This window comes from Euprymna scolopes, chromosome 46 (assembly GCF_053919585.1).
Source record: "Euprymna scolopes isolate OS-2025 chromosome 46, ASM5391958v1, whole genome shotgun sequence".
Lineage (NCBI taxonomy): Eukaryota > Metazoa > Mollusca > Cephalopoda > Sepiida > Sepiolidae > Euprymna > Euprymna scolopes.
The window spans coordinates 6,909,049-6,917,178 of NC_136527.1; positions in this window are offsets into that span (position 1 = coordinate 6,909,049).

Sequence of the window (8,130 nt, forward strand, 5' to 3'; positions counted from 1 at the left end):
TCCAAACAAGAGGGGATGTAGATATAGGTTGATGACAATCCTATAGACCAAGACAAGTCAACGTGTATTCAATTGAAAATTTCTAAGTCCAAACAAGAGGGGATGTAGATATAGGTTGATGACAATTCTATAGACCGAGGCATCTAAGATTGTATTCAATTGAAAATTTCTAAGTCCAAACAAGAGGGGATGTAGGTATAGGTTGATGAGAATCCTATTGACCAAGGCAAGTCAACGTGTATTCAATTGAAAATTTCTAAGTCCAAACAAGAGGGGATGTAGATATAGGTTGATGACAATCCTATAGACCAAGGCAAGTCAACGTGTATTCAATTGAAAATTTCTAAGTCCAAACAAGAGGGGATGTAGATATAGGTTGATGACAATCCTATAGACCAAGGCAAGTCAACGTGTATTCAATTGAAAATTTCTAAGTCCAAACAAGAGGGGATGTAGATATAGGTTGATGACAATCCTATAGACCAAGGCAAGTCAACGTGTATTCAATTGAAAATTTCTAAGTCCAAACAAGAGGGGATGTAGATATAGGTTGATGACAATCCTATAGACCAAGGCAAGTCAACGTGTATTCAATTGAAAATTTCTAAGTCCAAACAAGAGGGGACGTAGATATAGGTTGATGACAATCCTATAGACCAAGGCAAGTCAACGTGTATTCAATTGAAAATTTCTAAGTCCAAACAAGAGGGGATGTAGGTATAGGTTGATGACAATCCTATAGACCAAGGCAAGTCAACGTGTATTCAATTGAAAATTTCTAAGTCCAAACAAGAGGGGATGTAGGTATAGGTTGATGACAATCCTATAGACCAAGGCAAGTCAACGTGTATTCAATTGAAAATTTCTAAGTCCAAACAAGAGGGGATGTAGGTATAGGTTGATGACAATCCTATAGACCAAGGCAAGTCAACGTGTATTCAATTGAAAATTTCTAAGTCCAAACAAGAGGGGATGTAGGTATAGGTTGATGACAATCCTATAGACCAAGGCAAGTCAACGTGTATTCAATTGAAAATTTCTAAGTCCAAACAAGAGGGGATGTAGATATAGGTTGATGACAATCCTATAGACCAAGACAAGTCAACGTGTATTCAATTGAAAATTTCTAAGTCCAAACAAGAGGGGATGTAGATATAGGTTGATGACAATCCTATAGACCAAGGCAAGTCAACGTGTATTCAATTGAAAATTTCTAAGTCCAAACAAGAGGGGATGTAGGTATAGGTTGATGACAATCCTATAGACCAAGGCAAGTCAACGTGTATTCAATTGAAAATTTCTAAGTCCAAACAAGAGGGGATGTAGGTATAGGTTGATGACAATCCTATAGACCAAGGCAAGTCAACGTGTATTCAATTGAAAATTTCTAAGTCCAAACAAGAGGGGATGTAGATATAGGTTGATGACAATCCTATAGACCAAGACAAGTCAACGTGTATTCAATTGAAAATTTCTAAGTCCAAACAAGAGGGGATGTAGGTATAGGTTGATGACAATCCTATAGACCAAGGCAAGTCAACGTGTATTCAATTGAAAATTTCTAAGTCCAAACAAGAGGGGATGTAGGTATAGGTTGATGACAATCCTATAGACCAAGGCAAGTCAACGTGTATTCAATTGAAAATTTCTAAGTCCAAACAAGAGGGGATGTAGGTATAGGTTGATGACAATCCTATAGACCAAGGCAAGTCAACGTGTATTCAATTGAAAATTTCTAAGTCCAAACAAGAGGGGATGTAGGTATAGGTTGATGACAATCCTATAGACCAAGGCAAGTCAACGTGTATTCAATTGAAAATTTCTAAGTCCAAACAAGAGGGGATGTAGATATAGGTTGATGACAATCCTATAGACCAAGACAAGTCAACGTGTATTCAATTGAAAATTTCTAAGTCCAAACAAGAGGGGATGTAGGTATAGGTTGATGACAATCCTATAGACCAAGACAAGTCAACGTGTATTCAATTGAAAATTTCTAAGTCCAAACAAGAGGGGATGTAGGTATAGGTTGATGACAATCCTATAGACCAAGGCAAGTCAACGTGTATTCAATTGAAAATTTCTAAGTCCAAACAAGAGGGGATGTAGGTATAGGTTGATGACAATCCTATAGACCAAGGCAAGTCAACGTGTATTCAATTGAAAATTTCTAAGTCCAAACAAGAGGGGATGTAGATATAGGTTGATGACAATCCTATAGACCAAGACAAGTCAACGTGTATTCAATTGAAAATTTCTAAGTCCAAACAAGAGGGGATGTAGATATAGGTTGATGAGAATCCTATAGACCAAGGCAAGTCAACGTGTATTCAATTGAAAATTTCTAAGTCCAAACAAGAGGGGATGTAGATATAGGTTGATGACAATCCTATAGACCAAGGCAAGTCAACGTGTATTCAATTGAAAATTTCTAAGTCCAAACAAGAGGGGATGTAGGTATAGGTTGATGACAATCCTATAGACCAAGGCAAGTCAACGTGTATTCAATTGAAAATTTCTAAGTCCAAACAAGAGGGGATGTAGATATAGGTTGATGACAATCCTATAGACCAAGGCAAGTCAACGTGTATTCAATTGAAAATTTCTAAGTCCAAACAAGAGGGGATGTAGGTATAGGTTGATGACAATCCTATAGACCAAGGCAAGTCAACGTGTATTCAATTGAAAATTTCTAAGTCCAAACAAGAGGGGATGTAGGTATAGGTTGATGACAATCCTATAGACCAAGGCAAGTCAACGTGTATTCAATTGAAAATTTCTAAGTCCAAACAAGAGGGGATGTAGGTATAGGTTGATGACAATCCTATAGACCAAGGCAAGTCAACGTGTATTCAATTGAAAATTTCTAAGTCCAAACAAGAGGGGATGTAGATATAGGTTGATGACAATCCTATAGACCAAGACAAGTCAACGTGTATTCAATTGAAAATTTCTAAGTCCAAACAAGAGGGGATGTAGATATAGGTTGATGACAATCCTATAGACCGAGGCAAGTCAACGTGTATTCAATTGAAAATTTCTAAGTCCAAACAAGAGGGGATGTAGATATAGGTTGATGACAATCCTATAGACCAAGGCAAGTCAACGTGTATTCAATTGAAAATTTCTAAGTCCAAACAAGAGGGGATGTAGGTATAGGTTGATGACAATCCTATAGACCAAGGCAAGTCAACGTGTATTCAATTGAAAATTTCTAAGTCCAAACAAGAGGGGATGTAGATATAGGTTGATGACAATCCTATAGACCAAGACAAGTCAACGTGTATTCAATTGAAAATTTCTAAGTCCAAACAAGAGGGGATGTAGATATAGGTTGATGACAATCCTATAGACCAAGGCAAGTCAACGTGTATTCAATTGAAAATTTCTAAGTCCAAACAAGAGGGGATGTAGATATAGGTTGATGACAATCCTATAGACCAAGGCAAGTCAACGTGTATTCAATTGAAAATTTCTAAGTCCAAACAAGAGGGGATGTAGGTATAGGTTGATGACAATCCTATAGACCAAGGCAAGTCAACGTGTATTCAATTGAAAATTTCTAAGTCCAAACAAGAGGGGATGTAGGTATAGGTTGATGACAATCCTATAGACCAAGGCAAGTCAACGTGTATTCAATTGAAAATTTCTAAGTCCAAACAAGAGGGGATGTAGATATAGGTTGATGACAATCCTATAGACCAAGACAAGTCAACGTGTATTCAATTGAAAATTTCTAAGTCCAAACAAGAGGGGATGTAGATATAGGTTGATGACAATCCTATAGACCAAGGCAAGTCAACGTGTATTCAATTGAAAATTTCTAAGTCCAAACAACAGGGGATGTAGGTATAGGTTGATGACAATCCTATAGACTAAGGCAAGTCAACGTGTATTCAATTGAAAATTTCTAAGTCCAAACAAGAGGGGACGTAGATATAGGTTGATGACAATCCTATAGACCAAGACAAGTCAACGTGTATTCAATTGAAAATTTCTAAGTCCAAACAAGAGGGGATGTAGATATAGGTTGATGACAATCCTATAGACCAAGACAAGTCAACGTGTATTCAATTGAAAATTTCTAAGTCCAAACAAGAGGGGACGTAGGTATAGGTTGATGACAATCCTATAGACCAAGGCAAGTCAACGTGTATTCAATTGAAAATTTCTAAGTCCAAACAAGAGGGGATGTAGATATAGGTTGATGACAATCCTATAGACCAAGACAAGTCAACGTGTATTCAAATGAAAATTTCTAAGTCCAAACAAGAGGGGATGTAGGTATAGGTTGATGACAATCCTATAGACCAAGACAAGTCAACGTGTATTCAATTGAAAATTTCTAAGTCCAAACAAGAGGGGACGTAGATATAGGTTGATGACAATCCTATAGACCAAGGCAAGTCAACGTGTATTCAATTGAAAATTTCTAAGTCCAAACAAGAGGGGATGTAGGTATAGGTTGATGACAATCCTATAGACTAAGGCAAGTCAACGTGTATTCAATTGAAAATTTCTAAGTCCAAACAAGAGGGGATGTAGATATAGGTTGATGACAATCCTATAGACCAAGACAAGTCAACGTGTATTCAATTGAAAATTTCTAAGTCCAAACAAGAGGGGATGTAGATATAGGTTGATGACAATCCTATAGACCAAGACAAGTCAACGTGTATTCAATTGAAAATTTCTAAGTCCAAACAAGAGGGGATGTAGGTATAGGTTGATGAGAATCCTATAGACCAAGGCAAGTCAACGTGTATTCAATTGAAAATTTCTAAGTCCAAACAAGAGGGGATGTAGATATAGGTTGATGACTATCCTATAGACCAAGACAAGTCAACGTGTATTCAATTGAAAATTTCTAAGTCCAAACAAGAGGGGACGTAGGTATAGGTTGATGACAATCCTATAGACCAAGGCAAGTCAACGTGTATTCAATTGAAAATTTCTAAGTCCAAACAAGAGGGGACGTAGGTATAGGTTGATGACAATCCTATAGACCAAGACAAGTCAACGTGTATTCAAATGAAAATTTCTAAGTCCAAACAAGAGGGGATGTAGGTATAGGTTGATGACAATCCTATAGACCAAGGCAAGTCAACGTGTATTCAATTGAAAATTTCTAAGTCCAAACAAGAGGGGATGTAGGTATAGGTTGATGAGAATCCTATAGACCAAGGCAAGTCAACGTGTATTCAATTGAAAATTTCTAAGTCCAAACAAGAGGGGACGTAGGTATAGGTTGATGACAATCCTATAGACCAAGACAAGTCAACGTGTATTCAATTGAAAATTTCTAAGTCCAAACAAGAGGGGACGTAGGTATAGGTTGATGACAATCCTATAGACCAAGGCAAGTCAACGTGTATTCAATTGAAAATTTCTAAGTCAAAACAAGAGGGGACGTAGGTATAGGTTGATGACAATCCTATAGACCAAGACAAGTCAACGTGTATTCAAATGAAAATTTCTAAGTCCAAACAAGAGGGGATGTAGGTATAGGTTGATGACAATCCTATAGACCAAGGCAAGTCAACGTGTATTCAATTGAAAATTTCTAAGTCCAAACAAGAGGGGATGTAGGTATAGGTTGATGAGAATCCTATAGACCAAGACAAGTCAACGTGTATTCAATTGAAAATTTCTAAGTCCAAACAAGAGGGGACGTAGGTATAGGTTGATGACAATCCTATAGACCAAGACAAGTCAACGTGTATTCAATTGAAAATTTCTAAGTCCAAACAAGAGGGGATGTAGGTATAGGTTGATGAGAATCCTATAGACCAAGACAAGTCAACGTGTATTCAATTGAAAATTTCTAAGTCCAAACAAGAGGGGATGTAGGTATAGGTTGATGACAATCCTATAGACCAAGACAAGTCAACGTGTATTCAAATGAAAATTTCTAAGTCCAAACAAGAGGGGATGTAGGTATAGGTTGATGAGAATCCTATAGACCAAGACAAGTCAACGTGTATTCAATTGAAAATTTCTAAGTCCAAACAAGAGGGGATGTAGATATAGGTTGATGAGAATCCTATAGACCAAGGCAAGTCAACGTGTATTCAATTGAAAATTTCTAAGTCCAAACAAGAGGGGATGTAGGTATAGGTTGATGACAATCCTATAGACCAAGGCAAGTCAACGTGTATTCAATTGAAAATTTCTAAGTCCAAACAAGAGGGGATGTAGGTATAGGTTGATGACAATCCTATAGACCAAGGCAAGTCAACGTGTATTCAATTGAAAATTTCTAAGTCCAAACAAGAGGGGATGTAGGTATAGGTTGATGAGAATCCTATAGACCAAGACAAGTCAACGTGTATTCAATTGAAAATTTCTAAGTCCAAACAAGAGGGGACGTAGGTATAGGTTGATGACAATCCTATAGACCAAGACAAGTCAACGTGTATTCAATTGAAAATTTCTAAGTCCAAACAAGAGGGGATGTAGGTATAGGTTGATGAGAATCCTATAGACCAAGACAAGTCAACGTGTATTCAATTGAAAATTTCTAAGTCCAAACAAGAGGGGATGTAGGTATAGGTTGATGACAATCCTATAGACCAAGACAAGTCAACGTGTATTCAAATGAAAATTTCTAAGTCCAAACAAGAGGGGATGTAGGTATAGGTTGATGAGAATCCTATAGACCAAGACAAGTCAACGTGTATTCAATTGAAAATTTCTAAGTCCAAACAAGAGGGGATGTAGATATAGGTTGATGACAATCCTATAGACCAAGACAAGTCAACGTGTATTCAATTGAAAATTTCTAAGTCCAAACAAGAGGGGATGTAGATATAGGTTGATGAGAATCCTATAGACTAAGACAAGTCAACGTGTATTCAATTGAAAATTTCTAAGTCCAAACAAGAGGGGATGTAGATATAGGTTGATGAGAATCCTATAGACCAAGACAAGTCAACGTGTATTCAATTGAAAATTTCTAAGTCCAAACAAGAGGGGATGTAGGTATAGGTTGATGAGAATCCTATAGACCAAGACAAGTCAACGTGTATTCAATTGAAAATTTCTAAGTCCAAACAAGAGGGGATGTAGGTATAGGTTGATGAGAATCCTATAGACCAAGACAAGTCAACGTGTATTCAATTGAAAATTTCTAAGTCCAAACAAGAGGGGATGTAGGTATAGGTTGATGAGAATCCTATAGACCAAGACAAGTCAACGTGTATTCAATTGAAAATTTCTAAGTCCAAACAAGAGGGGACGTAGGTATAGGTTGATGAGAATCCTATAGACCAAGACAAGTCAACGTGTATTCAATTGAAAATTTCTAAGTCCAAACAAGAGGGGATGTAGATATAGGTTGATGAGAATCCTATAGACTAAGACAAGTCAACGTGTATTCAATTGAAAATTTCTAAGTCCAAACAAGAGGGGATGTAGATATAGGTTGATGAGAATCCTAAAGACTAAGACAAGTCAACGTGTATTCAATTGAAAATTTCTAAGTCCAAACAAGAGGGGATGTAGATATAGGTTGATGAGAATCCTATAGACCAAGACAAGTCAACGTGTATTCAATTGAAAATTTCTAAGTCCAAACAAGAGGGGATGTAGGTATAGGTTGATGAGAATCCTATAGACCAAGACAAGTCAACGTGTATTCAATTGAAAATTTCTAAGTCCAAACAAGAGGGGATGTAGGTATAGGTTGATGAGAATCCTATAGACCAAGACAAGTCAACGTGTATTCAATTGAAAATTTCTAAGTCCAAACAAGAGGGGATGTAGGTATAGGTTGATGAGAATCCTATAGACCAAGACAAGTCAACGTGTATTCAATTGAAAATTTCTAAGTCCAAACAAGAGGGGATGTAGGTATAGGTTGATGAGAATCCTATAGACCAAGACAAGTCAACGTGTATTCAATTGAAAATTTCTAAGTCCAAACAAGAGGGGATGTAGATATAGGTTGATGAGAATCCTATAGACCAAGACAAGTCAACGTGTATTCAATTGAAAATTTCTAAGTCCAAACAAGAGGGGATGTAGGTATAGGTTGATGAGAATCCTATAGACCAAGACAAGTCAACGTGTATTCAAATGAAAATTTCTAAGTCCAAACAAGAGGGGATGTAGGTATAGGTTGATGACAAT